Source organism: Neovison vison, chromosome X (assembly GCF_020171115.1).
Source record: "Neovison vison isolate M4711 chromosome X, ASM_NN_V1, whole genome shotgun sequence".
Classification (NCBI taxonomy): domain Eukaryota; kingdom Metazoa; phylum Chordata; class Mammalia; order Carnivora; family Mustelidae; genus Neogale; species Neogale vison.
Genome location: NC_058105.1, coordinates 51,937,707 through 51,958,575, shown reverse-complemented (window position 1 = coordinate 51,958,575; position 20,869 = coordinate 51,937,707). Strand labels below are relative to the sequence as shown.

Below are 20,869 nucleotides of genomic sequence, written 5' to 3'. Positions count from 1 at the left end.
CAGGTTGCTTAGCTTATTGGCATATAACTGTTGATAATAATTTCTGATGATCGTTTCTATTTCCTTGGTATTAGTTGTGATCTCTCCCTTTTCGTTCATAATTTTATTAATTTGAGCTTTCTCTCTTTTATTTTGGATTAGTGTAGCCAATGGTTTATCGATCTTACTGATTCTTTCAAACAACCAGCTTCTAGTTTCCTTGATGCATTCTATTGTATCTCTAGTTTCTATCTTATTGATCTCTGCTCGAACCTTGAATATTTCCCTACTCTTGTGTGGAGTTGGCTTAATTTGTTGTTGATTCTCCAGTTCTTTAAGGTGTAAAGACCTCTGGTGTATTCTGGGTTTTCAGTTTTTTTAGGGAGGCTTGGAGGGCTATGTATTTCCCCCTTAGGACTGCCTTTGCTGTATCCCATGGGTTTTGGACCGTAGTGTCTTCATTCTCATTGGTTTCTATGAATTTTTTAATTTCTTCTTTGATTTCCTGGTTGATCCAAGCTTTCTTAAGCAAGGTGATCTTTAGCTTCCAGGTGTTTGAATTCCTTCCAAACTTTTCCTTGTGGTTGAGCTGCAGCTTCAAAGCATTGTGATCTGAGAATATGCAGGGAATAATTTCAATCTTTTGGTATCTGTTGAGCCTTGGTTTGTGACCCATTATGTGGTCTATTCTGGAGAAGATTCCATGTACACTCAAGAAGAATGAGTATTCTGTTGTTTTTGGGTGGAATGTTCTGTATATATCTATGAGGTCCATCTGGTCCAATGTGTGGTTCAGTGCTCTGTTTCTGTATTGATTTTCTGCTTGGATGGTCTGTATTACTGAGAGTGGTGTGTTACGATCTCCTACTATTAATGTATTCATATCAATATGACTCTTTATATTGATTAACAGTTTTCTTACGTAGTTGGCTGCTCCTGTATCGGGGGCATAAATATTTACAATTTTTAGATCTTCTTGGTGGATTGATCCTTTAAGAATTATGTAGTGTCCTTCGTGTCTCTTACTACAGTCTTTAGTTTAAAATCTAATTTATCTGATCTTAGAATTGCTACCCCAGCCTTCTTTTGAGGCCTTTTGGCATGACAGATGCTTCTTCATTGTTTTACTTTCAGTCTGGATGTATCCTTAGGTTCAAATGGATTTTCTGCCCATTTTTTAATGTGATAATTTGTTTTTTGAGCATTGAGTTTGAGGATTTCTTTATATATCTTGGATATCAGCCCTTTGTCTGTATTGTCATTTGCGAATATCTTCTCCCATTCCGTGGGTTGTCTCTTTGTTTTATTGACCGTTTCCTTTGCTGTGCAGACGCTTTTGATCTTGATGATGTCCCAAAAGTTCATTTTCACTTTTGTTTCCTTTGCCTTTGGGCACACGTCTTGAAAGAAGTAGCTGTGGCCGATGTCAAAAGAAACTAACTCTTTATGGCAGAAGGGAGCCCGCTATAAGGCAAGGCTTTATATTTAGGTTCAAATTTGAAGGATAAAAAGTGGTTCTCTTAGTAGCTAAAGATATCAGACTGTGTAGTCAGTATCCTAGGTATTGGGCACAGGTTTTTAAAAAGCTAGGAGAGGGGTGCCTGGGTGGTTCACTCAGTTAAGTATTCAACTCTTAATTTTGGCTCAGGTCATTATGTCAGGGTCATAAGATCAAACCCAGCATTGAGCTAAGATTCTCTCTCTCTCCGTCTCTTCCCATTTTTCCCCTCCCCTACTTGCAGGATCTCTCTCAAAATAAATAAAAAGTTGGGAGAAATGAAGCTATCCCATGGTCCTAGAACATCAAAAGTATATTGTTTATGGTAGAAATGTGAATGGGCAAGGAGAGAGATAGGGTTGGGGAATTAGACAATAGCCCAGAAGAGTTCTGATATCAAGGGGTTTGACTTTAATATGGCATATGATCTATGGACAGGTTTTAAAGAGAAGAGGGTCATGGTCAAATTCATGTTTTAGTAAGAGATCTTTGGAAGCAATTTGGAGGAAAAGACTAGAGCAAGTGGTTTTCAGACATGTTTTCTTTTATGCAGAAAAAATTTTTCCAAATAAATTTTACATTTAACTAAGGTAGAGATAAGACAAGAATGGTATTTTATTAGAAAAAAATAAATATATTCAAACAGAAAACTTTTATTTACTATGAGGCCAATGAAAACAGACTGCTTCAAACTAAAGTGTGTATAATTGGGGGTTACAGGTTACAGCTCCTTTGTTATGTTAGATTCAGCATCAAATGCATCTGATATAGTGCACCATATTGAGACCATTCTGATTTGCAGTGATAAGTTATAGATAATAAGTTTTAAGCAACTCTTCATGCCATGTCAAGGGACTCTTATGTTGAAATGATCTAGAAATAAAAAGGAAAGATCTGGGGGAGAAAATCCCTGGCAACAATGATAACATCTCACATAATTTACCATAAGTAGAGGCATTCAAAGCTTTTTAAAAATGCTAAAATCATCCATACTGTTGTAATTCATCTCTATTTTTTGTCCTCACTTTTTGTTTCCATGTGCAGAGTAGACACAGCAAATATCTGCTGAATTAAAATTATCAAGAACAAAGTAAAAATTTAAGCAACAAAATAATACTTAAGTTATATGAATCCATGAAGATTTGAAGTCAAAAGTAGCCCTATTCTAGAGCAAGACAGATATTCACTGACATTTGTCCTGTAGTCCAATATTTAACACTGATTTATATAAACCTGACCTACCAGAAAATTGGGATAGGTATCACATCATAGTAGAAGAGGTCATGCTTTAACTCATAAATCTGTATGGGGTTAGAGGAGGGATGCTCCTCTCTAGTCTCTTTTCCCTTTTTTTTTTATATTTTATTTATTCATTTGACATAGATACAGCAAGACAGGGAACACAAGCAGGGGGAGTGGGAGAGAGAGAAGCGGGCTCCCCATGGAGCATGAAGCAGGGATCCTGAGAAGCAGCTGGGATCATGACCCAAGAAGAAGGCAGACATCTAATGATTGAGCCACCCAGCCTCTCTAGTTTCATTAGAAAATGCTGCTAAGAAGTGTTGGAAACAAATCTCTTCAAATCCTACCTACCTCTCAGGACCCAGATCAAATTTTACCTTCTCTGTGTGACACACTGATATCTCAACATTTGTGAGGGTTGCCCACATGCCAGGAACAGCACTAAATGCCAGAGATACAAACATGAAAAAGAGAGTCACTCATCTAAATTCCTAGCATCTATTTTCACTCACTTGAAATCTAATCATTTTTTCCATCTACATATAAGACTGTAAGTCCTAATGACAGCAGAATTTCTATAAGTTTAATTCAACATAGTTTTACTGGCCACAAACTTTGTGTGGGGCCCATGTTAGGTGTTAAGGATAGAAAGATGTCCTCAAGTAGCACAGCAGTCTAACCTGTATAAACCCCAGCAGTCTACTACAGTATATACATAAACAGCCAGTTGGCTGTGAGAGCAAATCCTTGGAAGCTCCGACTAGATTAAACGGAGATTAAAATATATATTCTCTTTCTCAAATGTGTCATTTTTATTTCACTTTCTTCAACCCTTGATGACGCCACATGAAGAACCCTTAGGTTCAACTCTAGTTATACTTTAAGTGTACTGTTACACTAACAAGTATATTATTATGCTAACCATTGCAATAAGTCCTTCATATTATGAATATATAGGGCTAACTTTCATATATTACCATATATCTCAGCATTCTTTATAATTGTTTGAGGCAGATGGGGGGAACCTTTAGTTTTCTATTTTGATTAATAGTTTGTTATTGGTGATGATAGTATTGGGATAGTGTTATTGGGGATTCCTTGGTGCAGTGCTTATCATTATATAACTGTCATATATTCATGTATTATTTGAATTAGTGTTACATACTTGATCAATTTCTTTTCCAGGTTTCTGCATGTATTTATTTGTTTTGCTTTAAAACAGAAATCAAAAATTAAATTACCAGTGATAGACACATCAGTAGGACCATTTGTAGGAAATATGGAGAGGGAATTTCTCTTCCTTTAAAGTCTGTGAGTTATCTCACTACAATACCTTTTAAAGCTACTCAACAATGGTAGACTACCGACTACTGAACCTGGATGGCTTTTCTAAGTAATTACTTTCCAGAAAGGAAGGGGAAAGGATGAAAATATCTATCCTGATACCTCCTAAAATGGAAGTGTTAGTTGACTATATCTGTTACATCACCCTGCATCCATTCAACAATGCTAATTATAAAATGCTAAGTGACCTTTTACTTTACTCAGCATTAAGCTTGTACTGCTTGACCTTTGAGCCTCAAGTAGGCCTTTCCCCAGCACCCTGCTGTATCTTTAGTACTGAACTCTTGACTCATTATCCATCCTGAAGATCTGCCTTGCCTTAGAGGTACTCTGACATTTGCTAAGATTTCCCATTGGACTTTGCAGGCATTTCTAGATCATGACAGTGTCGTTTGATATCTTGGTTTTAAACATCATCAGAATGGCTTGTGCTGAAGAACCTGAGCTAAAAAGAAAGTGGTAAGGTAAAAAGAACAAGGCTATTTCTTCTGTGCTTATTAAGATGGCATGGAAAAAATACTTTTTTACTATGAATGCAACCATAAAATCATAAATGTGTTTTCAAGTATAAAATAGAGCACCAACAGTAGGAAAGATACAAAGTGGCTCATTTGAAAGAGGGTTTATCTTTGGATAAGCTTTGAAGTTAATAATACGAATTAAAATAAAACTTTACTAATTTCACAGTATCTTTTTTCATCTTCCAAAGAAACTTGTGAATATAGTAAGATAAGGCTTCTCTCCTAATTTTTCAGGTGAGGAGACTGAGGATTAGAAAGGTTAAATGACTCATTCTTAGTTTCCTGGCTTGAATGATACTAAGCAAAATTTGAACCTAGGATCTCTGGTCCACATTCTGTGTTCTTCCCACTGTATCATGCTGCATATACTTACGACATGAAATTTGAGGCAGATCCTTCAGGAAGTTTAATTGGCAAAGCAGCCTGTATTCAGGACAGAACTCAAAACTAAGGTAGATATTAAAGCAACACTATAAGTATTCAATTCATGTTAGTCTAGGCTGTAGGCAAGGGGTATACCTAGGTAATAATTACCTACTCCAGTATAACCACTGGGCGGTATACATTCACACAGACCTACTCAAAAGTTAGTATAATTGAATTCTGCAAATTAATTTTGGCATTGACCCCAAAATACCTCAAACCTTAGAATCATATTTCCTTAACATAGTAAATTATTTACAACAAAATTTCAAAGTCTTGTCTTCATTATTTTATGTTGAAATGTCTACAGGAAAATTATAATTCCACTAATTAATTTTTTCTTAATTCATAATAAACTCTCCTACAATTGAAGCATATATGAAAAGACTAGAAATCTATTTTATTTATCTTACAATCTGTAAAGGGAGTATTATAAAAATTAATAAGGCTTCCTAGAGTAGGAAATAAAAATTTTTAAAATGAAGTAACAATAAACATTAAGCTCTAAATATGTAAGATGGATATAGAATTAGAAAGCAACCTGGGGGGGACCAATTGGAAGGATTGATGACAATGAAAGTAAATGCATTTTAGGATATTTGGCAGATCAGTCCTTTACTTTTATACCTTCAATGATATGAGGCCAATAGCATGTCTAAATCTAGGCTTCTATTACCATCTACTATTCATCAACACTGTGAAGAAGTGTAAAGTTAAAAAAAATTATCACTGTGCAGAGCATCTTTTTAATTGAGGGATAATTTTATATTTAATATTTTTCCTTCAGTTTCAAACATTATCACTTTAATTATGTCAAGGAAGTAGTTTATTCTATCAAAAAGTTAAGGAAACTGAAGTCGAAGTTTGCAGTTGACACTCAACTGTTCTGGGTTCACTGAAAGTGAAATGCCAAACTGTCAGGAATAAACTGCAGGAACCTCTCTTGAGGCTCGTGAGTGGGCTGAGAAGTGGCAGATGAGGTTATCTGTAGGTAAGGGAATGCATTTAGACAAAAAAGAAGGAGGTTAAATAAACCAGGCTGCATTCACAGGCTGGCAGGCTCCTACTTCTCAGTTCCCATCTTGAAAAAGGGATCTAACAGTTGACTGGTAGTTGTTCCCTGAAAAAATTATTTCAGGAAGGTACTGTACCCACAAAGGTCAACATTTTGCTGGTCAACACCTGGAAAGAGATTGGCATCCAAACAGAAGACATCCTACTTCCTTAGTACAGGATTAAGGTCCTCCATACTTCGTACAATTCTGGTTGCTCCTTCTTTTTAAAAAGCTGTATCAGACCAGTAAGAATGGCTAAAATCAACAAGTCAGGAAATGACAGATGCTGGCGAGGATGCGGAGAAAGGGGAACCCTCATACACTGTTGGTGGGAATGCAAGCTGGTGCAACCACTCTGGAAAACAGCATGGAGGTTTCTCAAAATGTTGAAAATAGAACTGCCCTATGACCCAGCAATTGCACTACTGGGTATTTACCCTAAAGATACAAACGTAGTGATCCGAAGGGGCACGTGCACCGGAATGTTTATAGCAGCAATGTCCACAATAGCCAAACTATGGAAAGAACCTAGATGTCCATCAACAGATGAATGGATCAAGAAGATGTGTTATATATACACAATGGAATACTATGCAGCCATCAAAAGAAATGAAATCTTGCCATTTGCGACAACATGGATGGAACTAGAGTGTATCATGCTTAGCGAAATAAGTCAAGCGGAGAAAGACAACTATCATATGATCTCCCTGATATGATGAAGTGGTGATGCAACATGGGGGCTTAAGTGGGTAGGAGAAGAATCCATGAAACAAGATGGGATAGGGAGGGAGACAAACCATAAGTGACTCTTAATCTCACGAAACAAACTGTGGGTTGCTGGGGGGAGGGGGGTTGGGAGAAGGGGGGTAGGGTTATGGACATTGGGGAGGGTATGTGCTTTTGGGTAAATTGTAAGGGGAGGTGAACCATGAGAGACTATGGACTCTGAAAAACAGTCTGAGGGGTTTGAAGTGGCGGGGGGGTGGGAGGTTGGGGTACCAGGTGGTGGGTATTATAGAGGGCACGGCTTCCATGGAGCACTGGGTGTGGTGAAAAAATAATGAATACTGTTTTTCTGAAAATAAATAAATTGGAAAAAAAAAAAGCTGTATCAGATAAGGGAACGCATTTGCAATGAACCAGCAAATAGTGAGGATTTCCTGTTAAGAATGGCTAAAAAATTAGGGCTCTTCTATTGGGAAAGATAATGGTCAAGTGAGGCTATGCTCAGAGTCCATCAAATCATAACATCATGAAAGGTTTGGGTAGGAGAGACACAACCCTATTTACCAAACCCAAGAGTATTAGAACTAAGGAGTATCCTTGAAACACTGCAGAGGTAAACAGTGGGTAAGGGGATGTGTTACAGGTGCCTTATGGAATAAGTTATCCCTGAAGTTGTAATGAAATAGCACGTTTTAAAAAGTCAAGTAATTCAGGTCAATTCATGCACTGTAAACCTATTGTTAGCAAATAGAAGGTTAGAGAAGCAGAGGACAAATCATTCCTTTCTACAGAGGTGCCTTTCACAAGAAATAGAATTGGAAGGCTAAATAGATAATGAGTATGGTATTCTTTAGGCTTTTAGTTTAAAAATTTATTAAAAAATAAAAATGTATTAAAAGGGTTAGTATTGTAGATAGTAATGCATTTATGGATTACAAAATTCCTTGTTCTTTTCCTACTTTTGGCTTCACATCTGTTTGTATAAAACACCATCATGTCAAAATGATGGATGTAGAAATTCAGGCTCAGTGCTTGTGGAGGCACTATGGTGTAGTGGTTCAGGTTATAGCCTTTGAAACCTCACTGGTGTCCACTGCTTATTAACTGCATGGTCTTGAGCAAGCTTTTTAATTTCTTGGAGCCGCATTTCTCATTTGTAAAATAGCTTTGTAATATCTACCCTATAGGTTTGTTTGAAGAGTCATTGATAAGCAAGTCGCTAAACAAAGTGCATGGCTCCTCTCCATCTCCCAATGTCCTCCGTGTTATTCCTTATGCTCCACAAGTATGGAGAAGTGAGATGGGGGAAATCGAAGGGGGAGACAAACCATGAGAGACTGTGGACTCTGAGAAACAAACTGAGGTTTTTGGAAGGGAGGATGGTAGGGGGTTGGGTGAGCCTGGTGGTGGGTATTACGGAGGGCACGTATTGCATGGAACACAGGGTGCGGTGCATAAACAACAAATTCTGGAACACTGAAAAGAAATAAAATAAAATGGAAAAAACAAAAAAAAAGTGCATGGCACCTAGTAAATGCTAAGTAAATGGCAGTTCTTACGTTATTGTAGGCTTTAGAGCCATGCATGTTATCCTGAATTCAAAATCTTGTAACAGATGTGATGGATAAGGTGTGCCTTCATTTTCCTAATATGACCATCTTAAAGTTTTTTTATCATCTTGAATATATATAGCCTTTTGGAAATGTAGATGACACAGTAAAATACCTAATTACAACAAATTTAATTATACAGATGTATTCAAATTGCATATGGTGTGAAATAATACCTTAATGAAGAACTACTTTTTTCTTCCTCCACCATCCCATTTTGTAAAACAGTTTTGTTTAAATTCTTCACAAGTATCTCTGACATCAATGTTTCTATAAGCATGGAGAACCAATTTTGAGTCACCTAACAGTTTTCTGGAAGACACTACATTCATGTTCATCTAAGTTGTTAGGTAAAGGCACAACACTAATCAGCGTATGCTAACATCACTGTAATTTTGATCTCAAGCCACATATATCTATTTGCATAACACTAGGTAAGTTGATTATTCCATTCATTCTAAATGTTTTATTTTTTATCTTCTCTAGGTACTTACTATATTGCAATTTTAACTGATCTTTCAAAGTCTTTTTTACAATGATATCAAACAGTTAATACAGTGAAGTCACATCCTGTAAATAATCCTTAGATCTATGTTACATTTCATTGTTTTTAACTCCCAATCCAATTCTGTAAATTTGCCTCTGTAATCACCTAAAACTCACATTAATTGAGGCCCCAGACTGTGTCCTGTAGAGTACTTTAATATTAAAAGAAAATAACTTAGATAAGGCCCCTTATAATTAAAGAATTTATAAGTACTTGACTATAAGATTGTCGCTTTTTTTCCTCAGATATAATGAGTCGGGAGACATGCCTTATATTTAGGAAGATAGGAATATATATTTTCTTGAAAATTATATCCAATTACATAACCTTAAGAGCATTCATGAGAGACTATGGACTCTGAAAAACAATCTGAGGGGTTTGAAGTGGCGGGGGGGTGGGAGGTTGGGGTACCAGGTGGTGGGTATTACAGAGGGCACGGATTGCATGGAGCACTGGGTGTGATGAAAAAATAATGAATACTGTTTTTCTAAAAATAAATAAATTGAAAAAAAAAAGAGCATTCATGTTTTCCTATTTTTAAAAGAAAATAGGAAAATTCATTCCATATATATGTTAAGTGCCAGGATGATCCAAACATGTATGAGACAATGTTCTTGGTGTCATAAGAGTTTTCCTTTGGAGAATATTTAATTCAAGAAAAAATATTGAACACCTACTATGTGCAAAGCATTTGCAGAAAAATATGAGTTGCAGCTTCTGTCCTCAGTAGTTTACAAACTATTCCAAGGGAATAAAACAAACAAATAATTCTTACCTGGGAAAGTAAAGAAGCTACAGACTGCTCTGGGGTCCTTAGGTAGGTGAAGCCATATTTAGTTGAGGAATATCAGAACAAGCTTTAGGAAGTCAATTCATATTTGAGATGAAGTGTAAAGGATGTGTAAGATAGGCATTTGTGTATGTGTAAGATAGGAGTAAAGTAGTGAGAAAGGGGACCAGAGCCTAATAAGGAAAAGGAAATGACATGAACAGAGGCCTGGTAGAAGAAAAGCAAGAAGAATTATTCAGGAACAATGAGTAGTCCACTTAGATGTAATAAAGAATTCCTGGGAACAATGGGAATATAAGACTGGGCTGTGAATGAGATTAGACTAGACTGTAAAAACCAACTGTGGCTGCATATCCTTAGAGCTTAGAACTGAGGCTACTGGCTAGCTGATGAACCCACAAATATAGGTAGTGTGCTACATGAGGGACAGGTCTTTCATTAACACCACAAGGTTCTCTGGCCCAATGAAGGGAGTTTGATAGTAATTCTTGCTAAAAATATAATTTTAAAAACAAGTAAAAAAAAAATAAAACTGATAAAAGACCAGCGTCATCTGGGAGAGAAGAAGAGATTGATAAAAATTTTAGAGACTTATCAGAGGAATTGGAGGCCATTTGGATATTGGATTTTAAAGCATTGAAGTATTGGCAATGATAAAGTGTATAGCTATACCATTTAGTTGTACAGTTTTGGTGGTGTAATCAACAAATTTGGCCATATTGATATTACACATAATGTGTAAGGGGATTGCAGACATGGTTCAGAAGGCAGTTCACATAAGGAAAGAAAGAGGTGAAGAGAAGAAGTCTGCAGGGAAAGAACATACACAGTAAGTCATCACACGGAAAAACAAACTTTTCACCGTCAAGTAAAGAAACTCAAATGAAAATAACAGTAAGGTAGAGGGGTACCTGGGTGACTCAGTGGGTTAAGTGTCCAACTCTTGATTTTGCTTGGGTCATAATCTCAGGGGACTGGGTTCAAGCCCCATGTCAGGCTCGGTGCTGGGTGTAGAGCCTGCTTAAGATTCTCTCTCTCTCTCCCCCTCTCTCCACTCTTTCCACCCTGCCCAGTCACTGTAGTCAGAGATACAGAAGGACACTACATAATCCTTAAAGGGACTATCCACCAAGATGATCTAACAATTGTAAATATCTATGCTCCCAATATGGGAGCAGCCAATTACTTAAGAAAACTGTTAATCAAGATAAAGAATCATATTGATATGAATACACTAATCGTAGGAGATCTTAACACACCTCTTTCAGAATTAGACGGATCATCAAAGCAGAAAATCAATAAAGAAACAAGAGCATTGAATGACACATTGGACCAGATGGACCTCATAGATACATACAGAACATTCCACCCTAAAACAACAGAATACTCATTCTTCTCAAGTGCACACGGAACCTTCTCCAGAATAGACCACATACTGGGTCACAAATCAGGACTCAACCAATACCAAAAGACTGAGATTATTCCCTGCATATTCTCAGATCACAGTGCTTTGAAACTGGAGCTCAATCACAAGGAAAAGTTCAGAAGGAACTCAAACACCTGGAAGCTAAAGACCACCTTGCTTAAGAATGCTTGGATCAACCAGGAGATCAAAGAAGAACTGAAACAATTCATGGAAACCAATGAGAAGGAAGACACTTCGGTCCAAAACCTATGGGATACAGCAAAGGCGGTCCTAAGGGGAAAATACATAGCCATCCAAGCCTCGCTCAAAAAAATTGAAAAATCCAGAACACACCAGCTGTCTCTACACCTTAAGGAACTGGAGGATCAACAACAAATCAAACCAACTCCACACATAAGAAGGGAAATCATCAAGATTAGAGCTGAGATCAATGAAGTAGAAACCAGAGATACAGTAGAACGTATCAATGAAACTAGAAGCTGGTTTTTTGAAAGAATCAATAAGATCGATAAGCCACTGGCTACTCTAATCCAAAAGAAAAGAGAGAAAGCCCAAATTCATAAAATTATGAATGAAAAGGGAGAGATCACAACTAACGCCAAGGAAGTAGAAACAATCATCAGAAGTTATTATCAACAGTTATATGCCAATAAGCTTAGCAACCGAGATGAAATGGATGCATTCCTGGAAAAATATAAACTACCAACATTGAGCCAGGAAGAAATCGACAACCTGAATAGACCAATATCTAATAAGGAGAGTGAATCAGTGATCAAAAACCTCCCAAAAAACAAGAGCCCAGGACCTGACGGATTCCCTGGGGAATTCTACCAAACCTTCAAAGAAGAAATAACACCTATTCTCCTGAAGCTGTTTCAAAAAATTGAAGCAGAAGGAAAACGTCCAGACTCTTTCTATGAAGCCAGCATTACCCTGATCCCCAAACCAGGCAAAGGAGAATTATAGACCAATATCACTGATGAATATGGATGCTAAGATTCTCAACAAGATCCTAGCCAACAGGATCCAACAACACATTAAAAAGATTATACACCATGATCAGGTGGGATTCATCCCTGGGCTACAAGGATGGTTCAACATTCGCAAATCAATCAATGTGATACAACAAATTAATATGAGAAGAGAGAAGAACCACATGGTCCTCTCAATTGATGCAGAAAAAGCATTTGTCAAAGATAAAATAATAGGTAGAAACATATATCTATTAGAATGTCTAAGCACAAAATGAGGTGTTAGAAGAGCTGTAGGGTAACAGATAATGTTTGATGGTGGTTCCACTGCATGACAATTCATGGAAATGTATACACAAAACAATGTTAAATGAAAGAATTAGATCACAAGAGAATATATAAACACTGATTATATCTATAATGTTAAGACATATTAGAAGAGAATTTGAAGGAATGTAGTTTTTGTTCTTTAGCATTTTCTTTCTGGAAGAGTTATTTAACTGCATTCTAATTTGAAAAGAATGAAATGAAAAATGATTCCCCATTATACCCCTAAAACACATATACATACACACATCTTTGCAAATAGATTGTGGTAAAATATGATGTTCAGTGTTTGAGATGTTGCAACATTATCTATAAATCAGGGATGTAACTGAAGTTGTACTTCCCTTCATTATCTTCCATAAGTCTGATGAGGCATTTTTTGATCACTGCTTATTATCGTAATGAGAAAAGAGGAAATCTTTTCCTCATAAATCCTGACAAGCTGCATTTTAAATCTTTCCTCAGTATAAATTCTTTGCCCCCACTAAATAAATACACAAAGTGTAAGCTTATTATTGCTTATTTTCTCTACCTTTTTCTGAATACTCAGTAGGTCATTCTTGACCTTTACCTGTCAGTTGATATTTGTTCTCCCTTCCCCCAGATTGGCACACACAGTAAGGTTCAGATTTATAAACAGCTAACACTGGATGAATTGAATGCCTACTATGTGGCACACGTTGTTCCCTGGCTTTCTACAGAGAAGATTTTATTTGATCTTGATAGTAACCATGTGAGGTCTGAAATATCCCTATCCTTGTTTCACAAAAACTAGGCATCAGTTCAGCAAGCAGTTCTCTTCAGATCCTAGAACATCGCTCTTTCCTGCCATGGTGTTTTTCATGGGGCAAGTTCCCAAAAAAAAAAGGCACACTTTGTGTTATGGCTTATAGTATAGTTTTTAACATACACAATAATTTTTTAGAAAGCTGCATATTTTAAGAAAACTTTTTTAAAGTGTGCTGTTTTTCCTTTTTTAATGTATACTGTTGCTATAAAAATTATTACAAGGGAATATAGAAAATTTGCTACAAAGCAATTCAAAATTATATAAGCAATTTAAGTAGAATCCAAACATGAAGCAAGATTATCTACTTATTGATTTCAATTAAATAAAACTTACAAGCTGATAAAAAATTTGAAGTTTTATTTAAATTGGTACATGATCTTGACATGCTCACTAATTACAGTACAAAATTAACATAGCATTACATAATACAGCGCATAAGGCAAACAAGGAAAATTTTGAAAAGGTGTGGTAAACCAAGCTATAAGGACTAAATAGGACCATAAAATAAAGTATACTAACTATGAGGATGTTTTCTGACCCATCATATAATATTATTAAGGCTGTATTGGAGAGATTGCAGTACTGGCTTCTTTGAGACTTCCGGAATGTTACTCAGATTGGAAATGTACATGAGATGATAGCCCACATTTTAAGGTGGGTGAAAGGGGGTATTTGTAAGAAGCACATAGAAAGATGAATTGAAAACCTGTCTTGTTTGTCTTGTCTTGGAGAAAAGGTAAATATTTTAGAAATAGGAAATGTAACTGTAATGTAATGAGATTCATATATGTAAATCATGTGTACACAGACTTCCATCTCCTTTTGATCTTAGTCACACTGTGTCTATGGCTCACAGGAGTAAAAGACCTTGATGAGAAGGTAATTGTACAGAAAAAGAAATTGATTTAAAATCAGTGAAAGGAACAGCATTTTAAAACAGATACCCAAAAGTGGCATAAAGAATGCATGCAAAAAAGGTATTGCTTTCTAGTTGAATTCTAAATACTTCTATTGATAATGTACAGCTCACTCAGATTCCAGAGAATAATTGGAAATAGAGACTTTGTGAAACAGACTTCTCCTTTAACTTGTTCATCTGACAGTGGGCTTTGAATTATATTTTATCACCATTCAACCTAAATTAAGATACCCAGCTCACAGCAAGACCATACAAACAGTATCTGAAATACTAAAACACATATTCTATGTAAGTCACATTAAGGTTAGGGTAAAGATTGATAAAAGCAATGACAGTAACATTAATGTGATACCAGGAGCTCTGAGCTCCTTCCATCAGCAATGAGGAACATGTTGAAATTACCAGAGAGGGCAGTGCAGTGACTTTTCTAACTTAAATTTGCAAGTAGATGAGCTTTCAACTTTTCAGTCTAAACTATACAGATATCTAATGCCTTTTTAATAAAGATGTGGTGCCAAACACAATATATATATATATATATATATATATATATATACATATATAGATATATTTACATATGTTGGTGTGTTCCCATCCCACAGGGTATCTGACCAAGACATTAGCCCAGAAAACTGTGTTCTTTTTTTCTCAGGTTTTTGTATAAATGTGTATTTTAAGGACTTTATGGGCAATACATGATATGAATATGTTTTAGGGCCATCAAAATGCAAATTATAGAATATATAAGATATATATAAATTTATATCTATATATATACATATATATGTATATATATAACATCGCCATTATCAGATTTATATCTAGGATCCAGTGGATTTTCCTTACCAAAGAACTGAAATACTGAATGTTATGTTACAAAATTACAAAGTTTTAAACTTACTGTTACTCCCTAATTACTTTCTTTAGAGTGGTTATCATATAAGATCATCAGAAGATCTGTCATAATATCTTTCTTCACGACTACATATTTTATAAAAGTATCATTTTATATTACCCAATAAATGAATGATAGAATAATTATGGTTATATAGTTCATTATCTTACATCCCTTTCCCTACTGTTAACTTTTCAGCTCCATATCTTCATTGTGCAGAGTATTTACAATAAGTTAATTCTCTTCTCTGTAAGTTGGTATCATCATCTATAAAATGAGAGGTTAATCTTCATTTAATCCATAAATTCCCTTCCGGCTCTAGAATTTCATGTTCCAGTGATTATCCCCAAACTATTATAAAAGTTTGTGAGGTTGTTTTTAAAAACAGTATCTAAAAAACAAACAAAAACAAAACACATACACTTTAGTGACCTGCATGAATCGAGAACTCACGTGGCATGAAAAACTCCTTTTTGTTTGACTCTTATTCTAAAAGATTTTATTTATTTGTTTATTTTTTATTTTTTAAACATTTTTTTTCGATTTTTTATAAACATATAATGTATTATTAGCCCCAGGGGTACAGGTCTGTGAATCACCAGCTTTACACAATTCACAGCACACGCTGTAGCACATACCCTTACCAATGTCCATAACCCCACCACCCTCTCCCTACCCACCTCCGCCCAGCCACCCTCAGTTTGTTTAGTGACATTAAGAGTCTCTTGTGGTTTGTCTCCCTCCCAATCCCATCTTGTTTCATTTATCATTTTCCTACTCCCAAACCACCCACGTTGCATCTCCACTTCCTCATATCAGTGAGATCCTATGATTGTTGTCTTACTCCGATTGACTTATTCTGCTAAGCATAATACCCTCTAGTTCCATCCACGTCGTTGCAAATAGCAAGATTTTATTTCTTTTGATGGCTGTATAGTATTCCATTTTGTATATATACTGGATCTTCTTTATACATTCATCTGTTGATGGAAATCTAGGTTCTTTCCATAGTTTGGCTATTGTAGACATTGCTGCTATAAACATTCAGGAGCACGTGCCCCTTCGGATCACTACGTTGGTATCTTTTTTTTTTTTTTTTTAGATTTTTATTTATTTATTTGACAGACAGAGATCACAAGTAGGCAGAGAGGGAGACAGAGAGAGAGAAGGGAGGAAGCAGGCTCTCTGCTCAGCAGAGAGCCTGATGTGGGGCTTGATCCTAGAACCCTGAGATCATGACCTGAGCCGAAGGCAGAGGCTTTAACCCACTGAGCCACCCAGGCGCCCCCCCCCTTTTTTTTTTTTAAGATTTTTATGTATTTCACAGACAGAGATCACAAGTAGGCAGAGAGGCAGGCAAAGAGAGAGGAGGAAACAGGCTTCTTGTGGAGCAGAGAGCCCGATGTGGGGCTCGATCCCAGGACCCCAGGATCACGACCTGAGCCAGAGGCAGAGGCTTTAACGCACTGAGCCACCCAGGTGCCCCACTACATTTGTATCTTTAGGGTAAATACCCAGTAGTGCAATTGCTGGGTCCTAAGCTAGCTCTGTTTTCAAGTTTTTGAGGAACCTCCATGCTGTTTTCCAGATTGTCTGCACCAGCTTCCATTCCCACCAACAGTGTAGGAGGGTTCTCCTTTACCCACATTCTCCCCAACATCTGTTGTCTCCTGACTTTTTAATTTTAGCCATTCTGTCTGCTGTGAAGTGGTATCTCATTGTGGTTTTGATTTGTCTTTCCCTGATGCTGAGTGATGTGGAGCACTTTTTCATGTGTGTGTTGGCCATCTGGATGTCTTCATTGCAGAGATGTCTGTTCATGTCCTCTGCCCATTTCTTGATTGGATTATTTGTTCTTTGGGTGTTGAGTTTGCTAAGTTCTTTATAGATTTTGGATACTAGCCCTTTATCTTATATGTCATTTACAAATATCTTCTCCCATTCTGTCAGATTTCTTTTGGTTTTGTTAACGATTTCCTTTGCTGTGCAAAAGCTTGTGATCTAGGTGAAGTCCCAATAGTTCATTTTTGCCCTTGCTTCCCTTGCCTTTGGCGATGTTCCAAGGAAAAAGTTGCTGCGGCTGAGGTTGAAGAGGTTCCTGCCTGTGTTCCCCTCAAGGGTTTTGATGGATATCTTTCTCATTGAGGTCCTTCATCCATTTTGAGTATTTTCATGTGTGGTGTAAGGAAGTGGTCCAATTTCATTTTTCTGCATGTGGCTGTCCAATTTTCCCTGTTTGTTGAAAAGGCTTTTTTCCATTGCACATTCTTTCCTGCCTTGTCGAAGATTAGTTGACCATAGAGTTGAGGGCCTATTTCTGGACTCCCCATTCTGTTCCATTGATCTATGTGTCTGTTTTTGTGCCAGTACCATGCTGTCTTGATGATGACAGCTTTGTAGTAGAGCTTGAAGTCTGCAATTGTGATGCCACCAACTTTGGCTTTCTTTTTCAATATTCCTTTGGCTAGTCAAGGTCTTTTCTGGTTCCATATAAATTTTAGGATTATTTGTTCCATTTCTTTGAAATAAATGGATAGGACTTCGATATGGATTGCATTAAATGTGTAGATTGCTTTAGGTAGCATAGACATTTCATGATATTTGTTCTTTGAATCCATGAGCATGGAACATTTTTCCATTTCTTTGTGTCTTCCTCAATTTCTTTCATGAGTACTTTATAGTTTTATGAGTATGGATTCTTTGCCTCTTTGGTTAGGTTTATTCCTAGGTATCTTATGGTTTTGGGTGCAATTGTAAATGGGATTGACTCCTTAATTTCTCTTTCTTCTGTCTTGTTGGTGTAAAGAAATGCAAATGATTTCTGTGCATTGATTTTATATCCTGACACTTTACTGAATTCCTGTACAAGTTCTTGCAGGTTTGGATTGGAGTCTCTTGGGTTTTCCACACATAGTATCACATCATCTGCAAAGAGTGATAGTTTGACTTCTTCTTTGCTGATTTGGATGCCTTTAATTTCTTTTTTTTTCCCATTGAAAATGATATTTGAGGTGGGTTTTTCATAGATGGCTTTGATGATATTGTGGTATTGTCCTCTATCCCTACACTTTGAAGAGTTTTGATCAGGAAGGGATGCTGTACTTTGTCAAATGCTTTTTTAGCATCAATTGAGAGTATTGTATGGTTTTTGTTCTTTCTTTTATTAATGTACTGTATCACATTCATTGATTTGCAGATGTTGTAACAACCTTGCAGCCCTGGAATAAATCCCACTTAGTCGTGGTGAATAAACCTTTTAATGTACTGTTGGATCCTGTTGGCTAGTATTTTGGTGAGAATTTTCACATCTGTGTTCATCAAGGATATTGGTCTATAATTCTTTTTTTTTTTTTTTTTTTTTTGATGGGATCCTAGTCCGGTTTTGGGATCAAGGTGATGCTGCCCTCATAAAATGAGTTTGGAAGTTTTCCTTCCATTTCTGTTTTTTGGAACATTTTCAGGAGACTAGGAATTAATTCTTCTTTAAATGTTTGGTAGAATTCCCCTGGTAAGACATCTGGTCCTGGGCTTTTGTTTGTTCGAGATTTTTGATGACTGTTTCAATCTCCTTACTGGTGATGGGTCTGTTTAGGTTTTCTATTTCTTCCTGGTTCAGTTTTGGTAGTTTATATGTCTCTAGGAATGCATCCATTTCTTCCAGATTGTCAAATTTGTTGGCGTAGAGTTGCGCATAGTATGTTCTTATAATTGTTTGTATGTCTTTGATGTTGGTTATGATCTCTCCTCTTTCATTCATGATTTTATTTATTTGGTCCCTTCCCTTTCCTTTTTGATAAGTCTGGCCAGTTGTTTATCAATCTTATTAATTCCTTCAAAGAACCAGCTCCTAGTTTTGTAGATTTGTTCTATTATTTTGGGGAGGGTTTTTTTTGATTTCTATTTCATTGATTTCTGCTCTGATCTTTATGATTTCTCTTCTCCTGCTGGGTTTAGGCTTTCTTTGTTGTTCTTTCTCCAGCTCCTTTAGGTGCAGGTTAGGTTGTATATTTGAGACCTTTCTTGTTTCTTTTTTTTTTTTTTTAAGATTTTATTCATTCATCTGTCAGAGGAGAGAGCGAGAAAGAGAGCACACACAAGCAGACAGAGGCAGAGAGAGAAGCAGGCTCCCTGCTGAGCAAGGAGCCTGATGTGGGACTCGATCCCAGGACCCTGGGATCATGACCTGAGCCGAAGGCAGTGGCTTAACTGACTGAGCCACCCAGGTCTCCCCCTTTCTTGTTTCTTGAGAAAGGCTTGTATCACTATATATTTTCCTCTCGGGACTGCCTTTGCTGTGTCCCACAGATTTTGAACCATTGTGTTTTCATTATCATTTGTTTCCATGAATTTTTCCAATTCTTCTTTAATCTCCTGGTTGACCCATTCATTCTTTAGAAGGATGCTGTTTAGTCTCCATGTATTTGGGTTCTTTCCAACTTTCCTCTTGTGATTGAGTTCTAGCTTCAGTGCATTGTGGTCTGAAAAGATGCAGGGAATGATCCCCATCTTTTGATACCAGTTGAGACCTGATTTATGACCCAGGATGTGATCTATTCTGGAGAATGTTCCATGTGCACTAGGAAAGAATGTGTATTCTCTTGCTCTGGGATGGAATGTTTAATGTATCTGTGATGTCCATCTGGTCAAGTGTGTCATTTAAAGCCTTTATTTCCTTGTTGATCTTTTGTTTGTGGCATTTGTCCATTTCAGTAAGGGGAATGTTAAAGTCCCCTAATATTATTGTATTATGGTCGATGTATTTCTTTGATTTTGTTATTAATTGGTTTATGTAGTTGGCTTCTCCCATGTTAGGTGCGTGGATGTTTAAAATTGTTAGATCTTCTTGTTGGAGAGACCCTTTGAGTATAATACGGTGTCCTTCCTCATTTCTTATTATAGTCTTTGGCTTAAAGTCCAATTGATCTAATATATGGATTGCCACCCCAGCTTTCTTTTGATGTCCATTAGCATGGTAAATTGTTTTCCACCCCCTTGTTTTAAATCTGGAGGTGTCTTCTGTTCTAGAATGAGTTTCTTGTAGGCAGCATATTGATGTGTTGTTGTGGTTTTTTTTAATCCATTCTGATACCCAGTGTCTTTTAATTGGGGCATTTAGCCCCCTTACACTCAGGGTAACTATTGAGAGATATGCATTTAGTGCCATTGTATTGCCTGTAAGGTGACTGTTACTGTATATTGTCTCTGTTCCTTTCTGATCTACTACTTTTAGGGTCTCTCTTTGCTTAGAAGTCCCCTTTCAATATTTCCTGTAGAGCTGGTTTGGTGTTTGCAAATTCTTTCAGTTTTTGTTTATCCTGGAAGCTTTTTATCTCTCCTTCCAATTTCAATGATAGCCCAGCTGGATATAGTATTCTTGGTTGCATATTTTTCTTGTTTAGTGCTCTGAATATATCATGCTAGTTCTTTCTGGCCTGTCAGGTCTCTGTGGATAAGTCTGCTGCCAATCTCATATTCTTACCATTGTATGTTACAGACTTCTTGTCCCGGGCTGCTTTCGCGACTTTTTCTTTGTCTCTATGACTTGTAAATTTTACTATTTAGATGATGGGGTATGGACCTATTCTTATTGATTTTGAGGGAGGTTCTCTGCATGTCCTCGATTTTGATGCTTGTTCCCTCTGCCATATTAGGGAAATTCTCTGCAATAATTCTCTCTGATATACCTCTGCTCCCCTCTTTCTTCTTCTTCTGGAATCCCAATTATTCTAATGTTGTTTTGTCTTATGGTATCACTTATCTCTCAGATTCTCCCCTCATGGTCCAGTAGTTGTTTGTCTCTCTTTTG

The 20,869-nt window shown here is 36.7% G+C and overlaps 1 protein-coding gene and 1 non-coding gene across 3 annotated transcripts in view; both read left to right on the top strand.

Annotated features, from left to right (window-relative positions):
• The window catches only part of DIAPH2 (diaphanous related formin 2), a 980,408-nt gene that overhangs the window by 928,227 nt on the left and 31,312 nt on the right, over positions 1 to 20,869 (top strand). The window lies entirely within an intron of this gene.
• Positions 10,081 to 10,234, top strand: LOC122897849. The gene has a single exon (XR_006382679.1). It is a non-coding gene; the product is annotated as a small nucleolar RNA SNORA62/SNORA6 family (small nucleolar RNA).